Source organism: Sturnira hondurensis, unplaced genomic scaffold, assembly GCF_014824575.4.
Source record: "Sturnira hondurensis isolate 20B ecotype Veracruz unplaced genomic scaffold, ASM1482457v3 Scaffold0025484, whole genome shotgun sequence".
NCBI lineage: Eukaryota > Metazoa > Chordata > Mammalia > Chiroptera > Phyllostomidae > Sturnira > Sturnira hondurensis.
Window position 1 is genome coordinate 956,178 of NW_028098115.1, and position 17,930 is coordinate 974,107.

Consider the following 17,930-nt stretch of genomic DNA (forward strand, 5'->3'; position numbering starts at 1 on the left):
TGGGCCCAGCAATTTAAAAAATCTCACCACTGACTTAAAGCCCACCACCCAGTTTTACAGCTTTTCAGTCTCACCCCATCAACTCACTTCTACTGACCTCATTCGTCTTGTACATATTTTTAAGTCCTAGTCTCCTGCTCCTTTCTAATTCCCACCTTGAAACTGTCCTTGCCTCTCAAAAGATTAAATCTCTCTCAGCATACCTCCAACTTTCTTCACTCCTCCTCCTATTCTTACTTATGGGTCACCTTAGCTCTGTCCACCTACATCTGGCCTATCCTACCACACTCTTCTATCCCATGCTTCAAACTTTTGTAGTAAAAATGGAGTTTAACCATTCAGATACATGAAGCACTTAGATACCCCAAATGAAGTGCCTAGATAAAGAATCATATCACTGTCCAAAAGAGAAACATATGTATATGCTCAAAAGGAAATAGTTTAATGACTGCAATTAATCACTTTCACTAATTCCAAACTACTGACAGAAACCTTTAGGGTTAGGAGTTAGAGAGAAGTGGAACAAACTAGTCAGTTATGGTTAAAATCCAAAACCTTACCTATATTCTCCAAATAACAAGCCAGCTAACACTAAGAAATACTTTATATAATTGCCCCACATCTCACTTCCCCTTTTTAAAAAAAGATTTTATTCATTTATTTTTTTTAGAGAGATGGGGAAGGGAGGGAGAAAGAGAAGGAGTAAAACAACAATGTATGGTTGCCTCTAGTACACCCATACTAGGGAACTGGCCTGCAACCCAGGCATGTGCCCTGACTGGGAATCAAACCCGCGGTGCTTTGGTTCGAAAGCCTGCGCTCAATCCACTGAGCCCACACCAGCCAGGGCTCACCTCCTTCTTAAAGGGGTAACTACTCTTTCCCTTCCATGTAAGTCTAATTTGCTATTCTTCTACAGTTTTATCACCTTCAATATAGCTCTTGTTTTGTTTTGTTTTTAATCTAGAGTTCCAACTCTCCCTTTTTTATTTTACATGTCTCCTCACCCTTCCTGATTTCAACAACTTTTTGGTCTAATCATGAAAGACTTTATTTTAATTCAAGTCTATATACTTTTCCATCTCAATCTTCCCATACTTGTCAACAAAGCAATGATTCTCAACTGGAGAATTGGAGGAATGGCAGTTTGAAATGTGTATTCAATACCATAATTTTATATTTTTCAAATGGAAAGGGAAAACACACCTCATTGTTTTGGTTATGTGTATAGTCAGTAACACTGGACAAAGTCTTCTTGGCTAGTGAGGATGCATAAAGACAAGGTGCATGGGGGAGCAGAGAAAGCAGCAGCATTCCTGGCTTGGAAGGATTATCAGCAGCTCTGTGGTGGAATACAATTTCTTATGGACTCTCAGAGGGAAATGTAGCAGTTACTGTTTATGATGGACGAGAAGCACTGCAATAGAGATTAATCCAGTTGTCTAATGGGTAAATCTATATAAACTGAACTACAGACATCCATTGTCCATTTAGAGATTTCTCTGTACTGCCCATCCTCTTGGAAGATAATGAACAAATGCCATATTGACAAATGCAGGTCTTTTTTGGTAATATGTACTTTTTCAAAGTACCACCCATGACCATTTAACCTCTATCTGCTCAAAGATTCAGAAAATAACAAACTATTTTACTTCAAAGTATAAATCGTTATTGGAAACTGTATCCTTTCAAGAGGGATCAGCTGCAGATAGACAGAAACACGTTATTGAAACATAAGATGCTCAGAAGCAGCTTAAACAAGAAATCCCTTGAAAATAATCAAAAGGTCTAAAATGAAAATCACCAACATAGTTTTAAAAGAGGATTTAAAAACTGTACTGTGGAGACATTTGTGAGACCCAAAGGGTATCCTACCTTACAAAGAAATGGGAAACAAACACGCAAGGAGAATGTAATCACAATTTAGGGTCAGCTAGGGATCAGGATGGAAGGACATATACCATTAGAAATGGAGCTTTTAACTTGGAGCCACTTGGAAATCAGAAGATTTCCCCCAAGACTGAGCTCCCAGGCCATCCCCTCTATCTTCATCATTCTCACTGCTAAATGTGGCTACCATGTTTTTGTTTTCCCAATTACTTATGGCAAAAGTACACCTCAATCAGGGGTATGGACATTTGGGGGCAAACATGGCTGATAAAGTGAGCCCTTCTGAATAAACAAGAAAAACAAAACAGTCAATTATGAAAACTAAAAGCATATACGTATGTTCAGGGGGTAAAGAAGAAACTACAGAAATTATGTACTTATATGAAATAAAGGAAGGGGCAAGGTAAGGAAGCCAAGGGCTTTGAACAGAGAAACGCGACTGGGGGGTGGGGGTGGCGGGGACCCGGGTACATTACCTGCTCATACTGCCGGGGTTGGTGCCAGTAAGGCCCATACAGCAGAGATGGGTAATTTCTGGCAACTGGCGCCCCAAGATGGAGATGAGGTACATGCACTTGAAGGAGGGAGCTAGCGGGGTGCCCTCCAGAGTGGGGATGGCCAAGACGGAAAGATGCGGGGGGGTGGGGGGTGTGGATGCCCGGGTGGGAGCAATGTTAGGGCGGAAGCTACAGACTGGAAGGCCAACAAGCCCTGAAGGAGAAAAGGAGCTGTGCCTCACCCCTATGGGGGAAGAGAGGTGCCTTTACCTGCAGCGGCGTGGGGGGGGGTCAGTTCGCCCCTCTCGCTGTCTCTCCAGCACCAGTTCCCCCTCCTCCTGCTCAACCTAACTTGCTGTGCCAGCCCGCCCCACACCCTGATTGGCTAAACTACACTGCCAATCACGAGAAAAGCACAAACGCAAAACAGCGCAAAGGGTGGGACTTGGGAGAGCTTCCCCCTCCCCCGCCACCGCGAGTTAGTTTGAGAGCGCACGGAGAGGCCTATCCGGTTTCTAGGGCCGAGGCAAGCCTGCAGCTTGCTTGAAAAAAAAAGGGGGCCTGGCCAGAGGAACGGTCTCATACTGCAAGAAACTAGTCCTAGGGATTAAATTCTCTACCACCTACACTTTATTCTGCATACCAAAGAGTATAAACTCAGGAAGGAGGATTCCACACTAGGCCAACTCTACCTCCCCCTGAATTCTGTGCCTTCTAGCAGCCCTGTCAAACCCTCTGCTGTAGTGACTACACCTTAACCCATCCATTGAAAGGGGCCAAATCTTCCCTTCATCATGGGGGTGAGGCTGCCCAGTTGACGAACATGGCGCCTTCTTACTCTTAAAAGATAAAGCACTCACCACAACTCCAAATACTGGTTTGCATTCTTGACACTCCAACCCGGGGGCAGCAGTTACCTCTTTCCAAGAGCCCTCTAACAATTCTCAGCCCCCACCCCTCCAAAACACACACCCAATTCCCCACCTCAAAACCTGGTGGTCTGCCCCCCACCTCATTTCCGGTGAAACTCAGTCTCTTTGACATACTAGCTAGTGTCCACTTCGCAATGCCACTTGACACCACTCATTCCCAATGAGACTAGTCAACTCCAGAATGATGCATACTTAAATTCCCCGAAGTAAACTGTTATTAAAAACAGTTGCTGACTTCCCGACCATGTTTCCCCTGAAATGTAACCATTCTCAACATTGAAATCCTATGTTCTGTACTTTGTAACACCAACGAGGAAGCAGATCAACTTGGCTGTAGAGCTCCTATTTTGAAACATCCTAGTATTACCACTATTGCTAGGAACATTCAATTACCACTCCTGTAAACTGCAACACTGTTTTCCTACTCACTCAGGCTCAAAACCTCAAAGGTGTCTCTGAAACCTTCTTCTGTATCCACCATCCAGTCATTTGTCAAGTCCCATTGATGCTTGCAATATGTCGGGGCCAAACTTTGGAGCTGGCAAAGACTTCAGCAATCATTTGAAGTCTGCCCTCTTGTACAGATGAGAAAACTGACGCTTAGAGAGTAGAATGATTCAACTATGAAGTTAGGTGGCGAAGTTAGGATTCATATATTCTGACTCTTCTGCTTCTGCTGCCTGCCTCCTCTTTATTCATTTAGTTGTTTGTGTAAGCGCCTCATAACTAATCCATTCTGTTACCAGATTAATTTCCTAAAATACAGTAGGGCCAAACCAGTCTCAAAAACTTTCAAAGGTTCCCTTTCACTTAACACATAAATCTTAAGAACACATTTTGCCTTTCCAGTCTTATTTTCCACGATTCTTCCACACATACACTTATAAACTAGGGAAAAAGGCAACTTACTCTTTATTATTTCATCATTTACTAAGCATGTGATATACCAAATAATGAGGTAGTATTAGAATCAAAGATGAATAGACATGATCTCTACCCTCAAAGAACTCACAATATGTAGGAGTATATTTGAGTATATGTGGGGAGAGGGTAAAGAGTAGGGATCATGACAGTAGTGACAAATGTAAACAATTACAATACTGGGTGATAGATGCAATGAATTAAGCAGGGGGCTATCACAGAACCAGATGAAAGGAACTTAATAACTTAATAAGATAAGGTAACAAGGAAGTAGTTTCTTAATGGATGAAGAGTTACCAGGGAAGGTAAGTCAGCTACAGGAAAGGGTATTCAGACAGCAAACATGGTAAGAGGAAAGACAAACCAAAGCACAGCAGTGAGAAATAACATGAAACATGTAGCAGATGCTCTAATATAGTTCAGTCTTGCAAATTATAGATCATAAAGAAGAAATCAGAGAGAGATGAGACTGAAAGGATAGGTAAAGGCTAGACCCTGCAACGAGGGTCTTGAATACAATGTTGAAGCATTTTTCTTTCTTTAAAAAGAGACTTTATTTATTTTAGACAGAAGGGAAGGGAGAGAGAAAGAGCAGGAGATAAGCAGTGACTGGCCCCCAACTGGAGACTGGCCAGCAACCCAAGCATGTGCCATGACTTGGGAATCAACCTGCAACCATTCAACAACCATCCCATTTGCAGGATGATGCCCAACCCACTGAGCCACACCAGTCACAGCAAAGGATTTCCTTAAAGGTAGATGAGGAGCCAGTGAAACAGGGAATGACGTGACCAGAATTGCATTTTGGTTAGCTAACTGTGGCTGTTAGATACCGAATAGATTTGGAGGGTGAGGGGACAGAGGACACAGCAGTTAGGAGGCTGCTATGGTAGTCTCAAGAAGGGTTGTATACTAGATATTTGCTGATTTTCTTTCTGCCCAGCAACCAAAAGCACCTATACTGGGGTGGCCCAGTAAGAGTCTTCAATGGGAGGCTAGATACTACCTCCCACTATAGAGCCAGGGGGTTAGGGGATGGGAGGGTGGAGGAGGAGGTCCCACCTTCTCTTCCTGGCAGAAACAAAGTATACACATGACCTAGGCTACTTAGACTGGACACTTCTTAGGGGAACTTTGACTTTGAAGAGGTAATGCAAAGACCCAGAACCAAGGAGTTAGGCAACATTCAGCTTCTAAAACAGAATGTTCACTGGTGTGACCTTGACTATGTTCTTCATTTCTCTAATCTCTCTTGATTTTAGGTCATTTTATAAACCAGGTACTCTAGCATTCCTGTTGATTTTGTGAACCATACAATATCCTTCTAATAAATTCCCTTTCTGCTTGAGTTAGCCAAAAGATGATTGTTGTGGTTTGCAAACAAGGATCCTAACAAGATGATTAGAGCCTGAATCATAGCAATGTGGTTCAAAAGGTATTGATGAGAAGGAAGGGACTGAACCAAGTATACTTATGGGATAAAAACTGTAGAATTTGGAGTTTAGAGGCAAAGATGACTTCGACCATGTCAAGTGTGAGTTACCTATACTATGCTAAGTCGTGATACCTAACAGGAGGTTAGGTGTAGAACTCTAATTGACTGATGACAGGCTTAGAGTCGCCAGTGTCTAAATGGTAGTTCTGAGAGTAAAGGTTACCCAGGGAGTGTGAAGAGCAAAGCAAGTATACAAAAACTGCATTAATACTGTTGGGGAGACAAGAGAGAATGCTGGGGTCTGCGAAGAACTGGAGAACCCAAGTCCATTCCAAAGAGTTGCTGCGTATCAGCTGCAGTTAAGTGTTGCCATATGGAAATACACATCTAAGGTTGAGCAAGAACTTCAGATTTTTCAAAAGCCAGAAGTAAGAGTTTTATGCAAATCTTCTAGGTTTTAAATGTACACTGCATAATAAAAAAATCAAAAAGAATGTTTTAAATGCTATAAAGACTACACAAAACACTTAGCTGGAACCCCAAATTGTTGAGATTTTTTCATGTTGAGAAAAGCTAAGGAAGAAGCCAGGAGAACATCAGGATTTAAGAATCAGAATAAGATACACCTACCAAGCAGCTAGAGAAGGAAAAGCTAGAGAAGCAGAGGGGGTGATGTCACAGAGGCAAAGAGAGTAGAACATTGCAGGGGGAAAGAGTGATCAATCATATTGAACAAAGCAAAATGTCTAATAATATAAGAATTTTAAATATCTATTGGATTTCTTTTTTCTTTCTTTTCCCCCATTGTATTTAATAGTTGAAAACCTTCTTGATCCTACTTTTCATTGTCAAGCCAAATGTTATCAGTCTGATATGAGTTTTCATAGCATTTTAAAGAACTTTTTAAGAATAATTAGTCTTCCAGCCAAGATGGCAGCGTAGGTGGATACACTTTGCCTCCTTGTACAACCAAAAAGGACAACAAATTTAAAAGCAAAAAACAGCCATAACTGCTAGAAAATTGAACTATATGGAAGTCTGACAACCAAGGCTTTAAAGAAGAAACATCCATCCAGACCGGTAGGAGGGTCGGAGACTGGCAGCCAGGTGGAGAGGACTCGCAGCAAGGTAGTGGTTGGAGGACTGGGGCCAGCGAGGCAGCAGCTGGCGGACCAGGCCAGGCGGTGGTTAGCAGACCTGGTTGTCCCACACTTGCATGCGGATGAACCGGTAGGAACAACTGGGGAATGAGACAGACCACGAAAACCAGGGTTCCAGTGCAGAGAAATAAAGCCTCAAAACCTCTGACTGAAAAAACCTGCGGGGGTTGCAGCAGTGGGAGAAAGTGCCAGCTCCGTAGGCAAGTTCACTGGAGACACCCACAGGGTCCTAGAATGTACACAAGCCCACCCACACGGGAATCAGCACCAGAAGGGCCCAACCTGCTAGTGGATAGTGGGGGAAGTGAGTGAAAGCTGTGGAGAGCTCAGCAAGTGGCACTGTTTCCTCTCAGACCCCTCCCCCACATACAGCACCACAACACAGCCATGGAGGTTGCCCCAACATGACAAATACCTAAGGCTCTGCCCCTAACTATGTAACAGGCCTGCCAAGACAAAAAATATGGTCCAAATGAAAGAACAGATCAGAGCTTCAAACACAGAACTGAGCGGTGAAGAGATAGCCAAGGTATCAGATACAGAGTTCAAAGCACTCATAATTAGGATGCTCACAGAAATGGTTGAGTATGGTAGCAAAATAGAGGAAAAAGTGAAGGCTATGAAAAGTGAAATAAAGGAAAAAGTACAGGGAACCAACAGTGATGGGAAGGAAACCTTGACTCAAATCAACAATTTGGAGCAGAACAAAGAAATAAACATCCAACCAGAACAGAAGGAAGAAACAATAATTCAAAAAAATGAGGAGAGGCTTAGGAATCTCAGGACAACTTTAAACGTCCCAACATCCAAATCATAAGGGTGCCAGAAGGAGAAGAGGAAGGGCAAGAAATTGAAAACTTATTTGAAGGAATAATGAAGGAGAACTTCCCAAATCTGGTAAAGGAAATAGATTTCTAGGAAGTTCAGGAAGCTCACAGAATCCCAAACAAGTTGGACCCAAGGAAGCACACACCAAGGCACATCATAATTACATCACCCAAGATTAAAGAGAAGGAGAGAATCTTAAAAGCAGCAAGAGAAAAGGAGACAGTTACCTACAAAGGAGTTCCCATAAGACTGTGGGCAGATTGCTCAAAAGAAACCTTACAGCCAAGAAAGGGTAAAAAGAAGTATTCCAAGTCATGAAAAGCAAAGACTTATATCCAAGATTACTCTACCCAGCAAAGTTAACACTTAGAATTGGAGGGCAGATAAAGTGCTTCCCAGATAGGTTAAGTTAAAGGAGTTCATCACCAAGCCCTTACTGTATGAAATGTTAAAGGGACTTATCTAAGAAAAAGATGATCGAAAATACGAACAATAAAATGACAACAAACTCACAACTATCAACAACTTAACCTAAATAATCAACTAAACTAAGCAAACAACTAGAACAGGAACTGAATCACAGAAATGGACATCACATGGAGGGTTATCAGCAGGGAAGACGAGGGAGGTGAATGGGGGAAAAGCTACGGGAAATAAGAAGCATAAATGGTAGGTACAAAATAGACAGGGGAGGTTAAGAATAATATGGGAAACGAAGAAGTCAAAGAACTTCCATGTACAATCCATGGACATGAACTAAGGTGGAAAATGCGGGTGGAAGTGGGGTACAGGGTGGAAGGGAATAAAGGGGAGGCAAAAAAGGGACAACTATAATAGCATAATCAACAAATATATTAAAAATAAAAATATGAAAAGGCGAAAAAGAAGAATTTGTAATATTCTGGGTATACTGGGCTAAATAAACTGTATTATTAGAAATAAAAAAATAATACTCATCTTTGCCCTGACTGGTGTGGCTCAGTGGGCTGGGTGTCATGCTGTAAACTAAAAGGTTGCTGGCCCGATTCCCAGTCAGGCATGAGCCTGGGTTGCAGGCCAGGACCCCAGTTGGGCGCTTGCAAGAGGCAGTCTTATCAATGTGTTCCTTTTACTTCCATGTTTCTCTCCCTTTCTCCATCCCTCCTCCTCTCTCTAAAAATAACTAAATAAAACCTTTGTTTAAAAAAAGAATAATTATCTTCTATTTTGTATTTTATATATATTTGCATATGGAGGTACTATGGGCTTTCAAGTCAGAGGGATGTGCATTCAGACCTTTATCCCACCAAGTGTATTAACCTTTTTGATTCCAGTTCATTCCTCTCTACAAAGGAGGCTTATGTTACAGGGCCACTAATTAGGATTAATGAAACACCTAACACAATATTTGGCATAAAACTACTATGCCCTAGGAGGTACTCAACAAATATTGCCAGATAGACAGCTGGGAAAAAATTTTTGCCAGTGTGTCCACCTAATCAGCTTTATTGGGGATCACTTCTCAGATTAATGGTCTCCGAAATAATTTGTTAATTTCAGCAGGCTAATTCCTACAAACTTAAGTATACATTCTCGCTCTCTTCCTTTATATTAAATCTAATTTAAGGCACACGGGAAAACTGCACTATAGATTCGAGAGTCTAAAGATCATGCTCACCTAACTGGCTTTGATCAGTCTGAACCTGCTATAGATGTTCTAGATCACTAGTATACAACTTTGAGTGGTAAGAGACCTAAATAAAGATTCTCAGGGACCCAAGGAAGGGCTATAATGATTTTAGAAAAAGCAGCCACACCTTCAAACACTTTTTTGGGGTGGCTTCCAGGACATACTTTTCTGGTTTTCCTTCTACCTCTGTGGCCACTTCTCCTTTGCTATTCTCTTCCTCTTCCAGGCTTTAACTGTTGAAATTCATGAAACTTTGGTCCTAGAGCCCTTTTTAGTTCTCATTCTATACTTTTCAAGAATGTCTAATTCAGACTCATTATCTCAATTATTGTTATTTTTTCCATCAAATTATCTATATACTTGTATCTCTCATTTGTATTTCCAGACCTATGTATCCATTTACTTACTCAATAGTTCTTCTTGGTAGTCTGTCCAGTCTCCTTGGTTGACCTACTTGTCCAGCTCTCCCTACAAGGGACTCATGACCTCAGGAAGTTCGATTCCTTGGTAGTCTGTCTCACTTCCTCCGTCCCCACCACCAGGCACACATATACACAAAGGTGGTAATCACCCTCCAGCATCTCCTATTCAGTCATGGCTGCAGGGACCAGAGACCTTCTTCCTTACCACCTATATCCAATATCTGTAAATCCTACCTTTACCTCCTAAATATCCCTCCAATCTATCCATTTCTGCCTCTATTGCCATTCTGGATCAATTTACCATCCTCATTTCCCCGAACTAGTACAATTACCTTCTACTGGTTCCCTTTCATTCCTGCCTATTTAATTTTTACTTATCCTTCAACAGTCATTTCAACATTTCAAAAAAAAGCTTTCCATGATTTCCCATACAAAACACAACAAAATTCATGCAGTTTGCATTACATGTCAGGTATTCTTCTACTCTTCTAAACAATACAAATAACAGAGTCCAGCAGAGGTAATGCCTGCTTGAGTGTGGTTGGTAGGGAAATAATATGGATGTCATAATTTGCAGTTTTAATTTGAACATTTCACCAAAAATGTCAAATGGTGTACTGGCGATACTGTTATGGGACAGAATTATATACTTACGATTTTGTAATGAAAGATTTTGTGCCCTGGCTGGTGTGGCTCAGTGGATTGAGTGAACTGGCCTGTGAACTGGGGGGTCGCCAGATTGATTCCCTGTCAGGGCACATGCCAAGGTTGCAGGCCAGGTCTCCAGTTGGGGGCACAAGAGAGGCAACTGCACATTGATGTTTCGCTCCCTCTCTCCCCCTATCTCTAAAAATAAATAAAATCTAAAAATAAAAATATAAAAGATTTTGTAATTCAAGGGGGCGTTATTTGTGCCAGATCCTGTACATAAACCTATTTCACTTTCTTAAGCCTGAAATAACTATCTGTATTTTATACATGAGGAAATGGAGGCATAGAAAGATAAGTAATTTGCCCAACATCCCACAGCTAGTGAATAGTGGTGCCAGATTCAAATTTAGGCAGTGGGGCTTCAGAAGTCACAATCTTAACCTCTCTATATTAGGGCTATAGGTTACATGCCCCTATTATAAATTGTCTTGTAACATCCATAACTTCTTTTTTGTAGTAGAGATTGATTATGGAGTAACTAATTGTTTGATGCCCTACCCCCCGGCATAGTACAACAGAATGCAAGTTCCACGTGGGCAAGAGCTGTGTGTGACTGGTTCACTACAACATGCCCTTTGTTATGAGGTGGTACTGGACATTCAGTGTACATTTGTTGAAGGGATGCATTCTCAACTTTCAACCAAAGGTTTGTGGGAGTGAGGCTGTGGAGAGATAATGGGGAGGTTTCTGAGCAAAAGTAAGGGCTTCTCCCAGACTGCAGACATAGTAACAAAGGGCAGTGGCAAATTTCTTACCAGGGACACTGAGAAGAGGTACTATAAAATCATCAGCATCTTCATTTTTTAGAACCTACAGCAGACACAGCTTTTACATATAGCAAAAGGGGCTACAGGTAATACACTTAAAAACTATTTTCTATAGTGAGATAATCACTGTTGGAAGCAAGGAAATTTCAGTCATCTTCTTTAGGCTTGGGCCCATAAAGCTTCAGTGGTGGCCAATTTCAAGCTGTGGCAAGAAGCAAATGGATGACACTATATCCACATGACTTGAAAATAGAGCATGCATTTATTTTTAAGTCAGACTCATTATTGATTTTTTCCCCCAGTAAAACTTCAGAATTTTGGTCTAAGTCTGAAACAGAAAATAAGAGCCTAATCCTTATGGCCTTAGGACAAGTTAGACTGGATCTGGAGAAGTTCCTCTTCTCTGGCACATGGTCACCAAGGTGAACATAATACTCTGGGTTCCAGATGAGGAGCATCTCGCTGGATCCATATATCCTTGTATACGATGATGCTTTTGGTCATCTGGCATAAATCCTGGTCCTCTTTATGCCCTTGCATACCACTCTTACATGCTCTCCTTTAACTGGGCCACATACATACATTTGTTCACTCTAACAGAAAAATATAAATATTTTATTTAGGAGGGATTGTGTTCCTTGCAACATTTATGTTAAAAAGGTGTGTGTGGCTGCAGAAGGAGAAACATAAAGCACTGTTACCACACTTGTGCCTCAAGACACAAAAATGACCCTAGTGACATGGGACTAATGAAAATTTAGTGTGCCAGTTTGATGTGCATTGGTTAAAAAGTAGTTATTTGCAAGCCTGACCAAGTGATTTTCCTCTGTGGAGCATAAAGTATTTCACATAATCTTACCTTCAAGATAATTAAGTTAAATAAGAGAAACAAATGATTATTTTTGCCTTTTAATAAAGATACAAAGACAAAAAATTTTACATTCTCAAGCTTCTACAACTGCCACAGTTACAGTTTTAACAGGCTACTGGATGCTCACTTGTCTCGTGTTGTGGACAAAGACACTTCTGCACAGGGGTCAGCACTGAACTTTTATGTAGGGGGAGGCAGGATAATGGATGGAGCTTAGAGTCCAACAGACCAGGGTCCTCCTATTCCTAGTTAAGTTACCTGCCCTCACTGTCTTATTTTCTTCTCTTCCGTAAAATGAAGCTAACATCACATATATTTCAGGATTATTCTGAAGATTAAAAGACAATGTACAATGTTTGGCACACAGTAGGCAAATAAAAATTATTCCTTGAAGACTTGGCTGAGCTGATCTGCTACACAGAATGGTGGGATACTGAAACAGACGTGAAAGCTTCACAATGACAAATGCAGTACTGCTGGGCAGGACGAAAGAACTCCAGCAATACTGTGCTGAGAGAGTAGTACAACCCTTTAACCTCAAAACCATGAAAAAGATTTCAACCAGCCCTGGTGTCTAGGGCAACATCCAGGTAATTCAGTTAGTCATTTTTCATCTTTGCAGGAATGATGCCAGTGTCTAGCTCATACTACTCCATTTACTTCACAATACCTGCTCGTGGGAACCTACAGTTTCCCAACTAACCAGGCTGCCCCTTGGTAGTTCATACTGCCCAGATTCGGCTGCCTCAACTTTTGACTCCCATGGCGTTCAGGAGAGCAGTGAGTGGAAGTGACCATTACCTATATATAAGGCCTCATGAGAAAGATTGCCCCTACAGGAGACATACCAGAAAACAGACAAAAGCACTACATTTGACAGGAAAATTGATGCATTAATAAACAGCAGTCTCATGTGCCCCACTCCCCAGACATGGGGTAAAAAAAGAGAATAACTGAGTACTGAGTAGAAACAATGAAGAAGAAAACACTGAGTAAAAAGTTCGGTATTCATGTAACTTGGTAGCCCCTATTCAAAAATCCAGAAAAATGTTCCCAGTCATTCAGTTTATTTAGGCAGATATATATCTGACAAAAACGTTCTATTATAAAATCCTGCTATGATTTGGGCTCTCAATAGGCAACCCAACTACTGAAATCACTGGTTTCTTCTAGAACTTACCAAAAAGAAATTTCTATATCATTAAGGGGACAAGGTACTTCTGAAAACTCATGTTCCAAAGGAATAATTCCCAAAGAAGTAGTGGATTCCCAAAGTACGTAGTGGGAGAAAAAAAACCTGTGGATATCCCAAAAGTTTCTATAATGAGTGAAAGACAATTTGAGAAACCTGAGACTTTAAAGCTCTTGAAATTCTTTCTCTCAGATGAAATTAAGAATTAAGCCCTAGCTGGTGTGGCTCAGTGTGTTGAGTGACAACCTGTGAACCAAAGGATCACCCATTTGATTCCCAATTTCAGCACATGCCTGGGGGTGAGGGTCAGGCCCCCAGTAGGGGGCACCAAGAGGTAACCACGCATGGATGTTTCTCTCTTTCTCCCTCCTTTCCCTCTCTCTGAAAAGAAACAGATTTAAAAAAAAGTCTGCCCCAGTTGGCGTGGCTCAGTGGATTGAACACCAGCCTGTGAACCAAAGGATCTCCGGTTTGAGTCCCAGTCAGGGCATATGCCTGGGTTGTGGGCAAGGTCCCCAGTAAGAAGTATTCAAAAGGCAACCACACACTGATGTTTCTCTCCCTCTCTTTCTCCCTCCCTTCCCTTCTAAAAGTAAATAAAATCTTTTTAAAAAGAATTAAGTTAGTATACTTCCTTTCTCAGAAAACTACTGACATAGTTTTAGGAGAATTACAGACTCTCAAAACAGAGAGCTGTTATTACAAAATTGCTAATTACTAACATATTGGGACATTATCAAAAGAATTAGAACTATCACACTTACTGTACTAACATACAGGGGAGAAAAGAAGCACAGTCCAATTATTACTTAGTAATTTCAGTAGCATGCCACTTAATTACCTTTTTTAAATGAAATAATGTCCAAAAATGCCAAATAAAATGAAGTCATACACAATGAACTCCTCTGGAAATATACAGAGGAAATAAAACCAGGGATGTTTCATTCTTTCAATGACAAACCAGGTAATTTCTTAATAATTATGCTTAAGAGTAGTACTTTTAGAAAAATCCTTGATTTGCCTTTGAAGTTTTTTTGTGTATCTTTATTTGAATAGGAGTGAGTCTAATGTTCTGGGAACTCTTTACAAACAAATTAATAAGAATATATTTAGACAGTGTGAAATTAAAGAGGCTGGAGCGTTGTCTAGGTTGCACTGTTTAGAATATATTCCCGGATGCATCCCTGCTGAAAGTGAAGGTACAGCAATTATCTGTGCCAGTCTAGTTTCTGTTTATGCCTGCTGGACTTTGATTATCATGTAACATACATTAGGGGTATAAAATGAAGTATTTTACTTTTAAAAGTCACCTGCTATACCATGAAGGTAAGAATGAAGATACTTTAAAATTGACCATTTTGCTTCATTAAACAACCAAGAGCCTGGTGAGGGACAAAAAGTAATGAATAGTAAAAGGGACGCACACACACACACTACAGAACAGTGTAATGAGAAATCTCAGAGACTAACACACTTTGTGGTTTAAATTTAAAACATTCAGTAACTACAAAGAGGCAGACTTATTTTGCAACACAAATACAACAAACATCTTAAAGGCAATATAAACAAGTTATAAAGTACAAAAAAGAGCTAAATTACAACTTCATACATATGCACACATGACTGAGAGGTTAAAAGAAGAAAAGGTTTATTCAGGATAAAATGTAGAATGTAATAACTAGTTAAATAAATGCTTCGGCAACAGTACACAGTTCATTCAACAGCTTTATACAGAAATACAATTATCACTTGCGTACTAAGTACCAAAGGAACTTAGTATTTCTCAGTATCAGTATTTCTTTACATTTCTTAAAAGGCCTCAGCAAGACAGAAGCAATAAGGCACAAAGTCAGTGAATAAAAATAAGTGAAGCGAGCAAAATCATAACGGGAGGATGAAAGGAAGACCACCAACTCTGTGAGGAAAAGAATATAAAAGATATCTATAAAGTTAAACTGTTACTCAGTTTAACTGAGTAACTTGAAACAGTAGCCTGTCAAAGAATCCAATGTTAGAGGTAAAATAGCAAGTACAGTACTTACAGGTTGGTCACAGTAGAATAAGGATACGCTATGCAAAGACCTGCAGATTAGGGATTTGCTCAAATGCAACTCCAGAAGAGAACTGACTTCTAGGGGTGAGGGTGAAAGGTCCAGAAATATACTTGTCTTCTGTTTATCCCTGAGGTATTAGGCTCCATGTAAGCTCAGAAGATAGCTTAACTCTTGCAGGGCTTTGGACAAACTGTTCCTTCAAAACATTTGGCATCTCTCTGAAAGCTCTGAAAATGTTTCTCTTTCAGGAGATGAGAATATCAAATCTCTTTCAGTAAGCAAGCACAGTTCTTGGCAACTGCAAATTAATCTCAAATGACAGTTTTGCTTAGAAAAATCTCTCCTTTAAAAAATTTATTGATTTGAGAGAGAGAGATAGAGAGAGGGAAATATGGATTTGTTGTTTCACTTATTTATGCATTCATTGGTTGATTCTATGTGCCCTGACAAGGGATCAAATGCACAGCTTTGGCATATGGAGATGACCGACAGAGCATATAGAGCATATAGCATAGAGCATAGAGCTCTAACCAACCAGCTATACGGCCAGGGATTTTGAAAGGAAATGGGCAATGGTTTCCTTTAAACACGGATCCCCCTCACCATCCTACCTTACCTATTAGGAACTCAAACTTTCATATACAATGTCAAAATTTCCTTTTACAACTAAAACTCTGCAGTGGTGGTTAATACAATGCCAAGATTCTCCCACCCTAACACCCAGCGGTGCTGCAGAGAAGGCTGTCTTGAGAATTACAAGATCTGTTTCCCAGTGATTCACAACCAGCTCAGAAGATTTCTATCATTTTCTATCCATGTCTAAAAGAAGCTGTCAATTTGAGAACTGACAAAATCAAAAGCCCAGATGTACAGGATAGATCAAACACTAGGGAAGGGTGAATTGTGCAAGATGCCCCATCAAATCCATTATCCCAAACTATTACTGCTTTGCTAGGTCAGTTTTAAACCTCCCACCAAGCCTGTCTCTTCACACACACGCCTACCCTGTCTTTGGCCAGTGCCTTGCAGACCTGCTGGGATGTCTCTCTTGCAACCCAGGTCTTCTTAAATGGGAAATGTTGTTTTCCTTATCATAACTCTTCTTTTCTTTTACGGGGTGGGACAATTCCAAAATACTTGGAAGAGAAGCTTCTCATGTTCTGACCCTAAGAGGTTGACAATTGGTTCTGCAACCTATTCGGTGACCAACACAAAAGAAATTCTTCAGCAAAAGACATTATCTAATTAACTAACAGAGGATATTATTCACATCACAAACTCATCTCCTAGTATCTAAAGTGTCCCACACCAGATGGGCCCTCAGCTGACAGTAAGAATAACCCAGTCAGAGAACCCCCCGACTGAACTGACGGGCTCAGAAGAACAGAAAACTAAATAATCTGTGCTGTTGGTGTGATGCTAGGATGCAGTAGTCACCAATTATGCAGCTCCTCTGACTTGGGTTTGAGACATTCTTTAAAAGAAAAACACATCGAGTACTAAGTCTTTGACTTTTGACCCAACTTTGCTCAGTTACTGAAAAGAATGGTCCGCTAAACATCTGTACATATATATTCCTCCACTACACACCTTTTCTTTGAAGACTTTTGATCACTTCAGGGCTGCCCCTTAAAGGGTAGGAGCTGCTGCATTTGCACCGCTGCTGCAATGGCAGGAAAATTCCCCGCGACACTAGAGACAGGTAAATAAAGAAATTGTATTCGCTCCGAAATAGAAGGAGAGGGTTCTTCTGCCAGTGAAGAGTTTACATAATGCAACTGAAAACCAAAAAGCTCTGCAGGCCTGCCCATGGAGATCCAAGGCTTGAGCTCCTCTTTTCCCACCACCTCTAAATACTCTCCAAAAGCCTTCTCTACTCTTCCAAAGATCCACGGAAATCAACACCTAATAATGTATAACGGTCTGCACACGGTTACCCCAAACGCTCCTACACAACTTTATTATTAAAATACAAAAACACAAGCCAAAAATGGGGGAAAAAACCAAAAACCCTAACCTCCCGCTTCTGAGTCCAAAGTACGGAGTAACCAAAAGGAGCCGGGGAGTTTTCCCTCCTTGGAAAGAACAAGGAGAACAAGGAGCTGCCCCTAAACCTACGCCACGCCCAGGAATGCAGTGACAAGCCCTAAAACTCCACCGCGGTCAGGGCAGATCCCTTCGCGGCTCAGCGCGGCTCGGCCCCGCGGCCAGCGGCCGGCCTCTTCCCCCAGCCTCTCACAAAGGAGAGTGGTTCAGTCCAGAGCATCACCCTGCACCTGATCCCTCAACAACTGGCGGACGGGCAGGGGACGGTAGATCGCGGAGGAGGAGGAGTTATTAAGACCAATTCTAAGAGGCTTAGTTTTATGCAAAGTCCGTTCAACCAGCACTGCGGAAGAGGCAGGAACGGGAAACCTACCTGAACCAGTCCCGATGCTTCCTTTCCAGCCAGCGTTTCCCGATGCCTCCCTTCCAGCCAGCCTTTCCACTCACCCTTTTGGAGAACAAGGGGCCTTCCGGCGGAGCATGGCCAGCCCTCGCCTCAATCTAGCTTGCTAGTAGTCCCTTCTCGCTAGGCTCC

General features: G+C 41.3%; 1 protein-coding gene across 6 annotated transcripts in view; it reads right to left on the reverse strand.

Moving 5' to 3' along the window:
• The window catches only part of CHD8 (chromodomain helicase DNA binding protein 8), a 68,027-nt gene extending 50,141 nt beyond the window's left edge, over positions 1 to 17,886 (reverse strand). For 3 of the 6 annotated variants that reach the window (XM_037039839.1, XM_037039840.1, XM_037039836.1), the window contains exon 1: positions 17,769 to 17,886. The gene's annotated coding sequence lies outside the window, so the exon portion shown is untranslated. Of the gene's footprint in view, positions 1 to 2,366; positions 2,474 to 2,657; positions 2,717 to 17,768 lie in introns of those variants that run through there. The other 3 variants (XM_037039841.1, XM_037039837.1, XM_037039838.1) reach the window with 3 other exon arrangements.
• Positions 17,887 to 17,930: the final 44 nt, after the last annotated feature.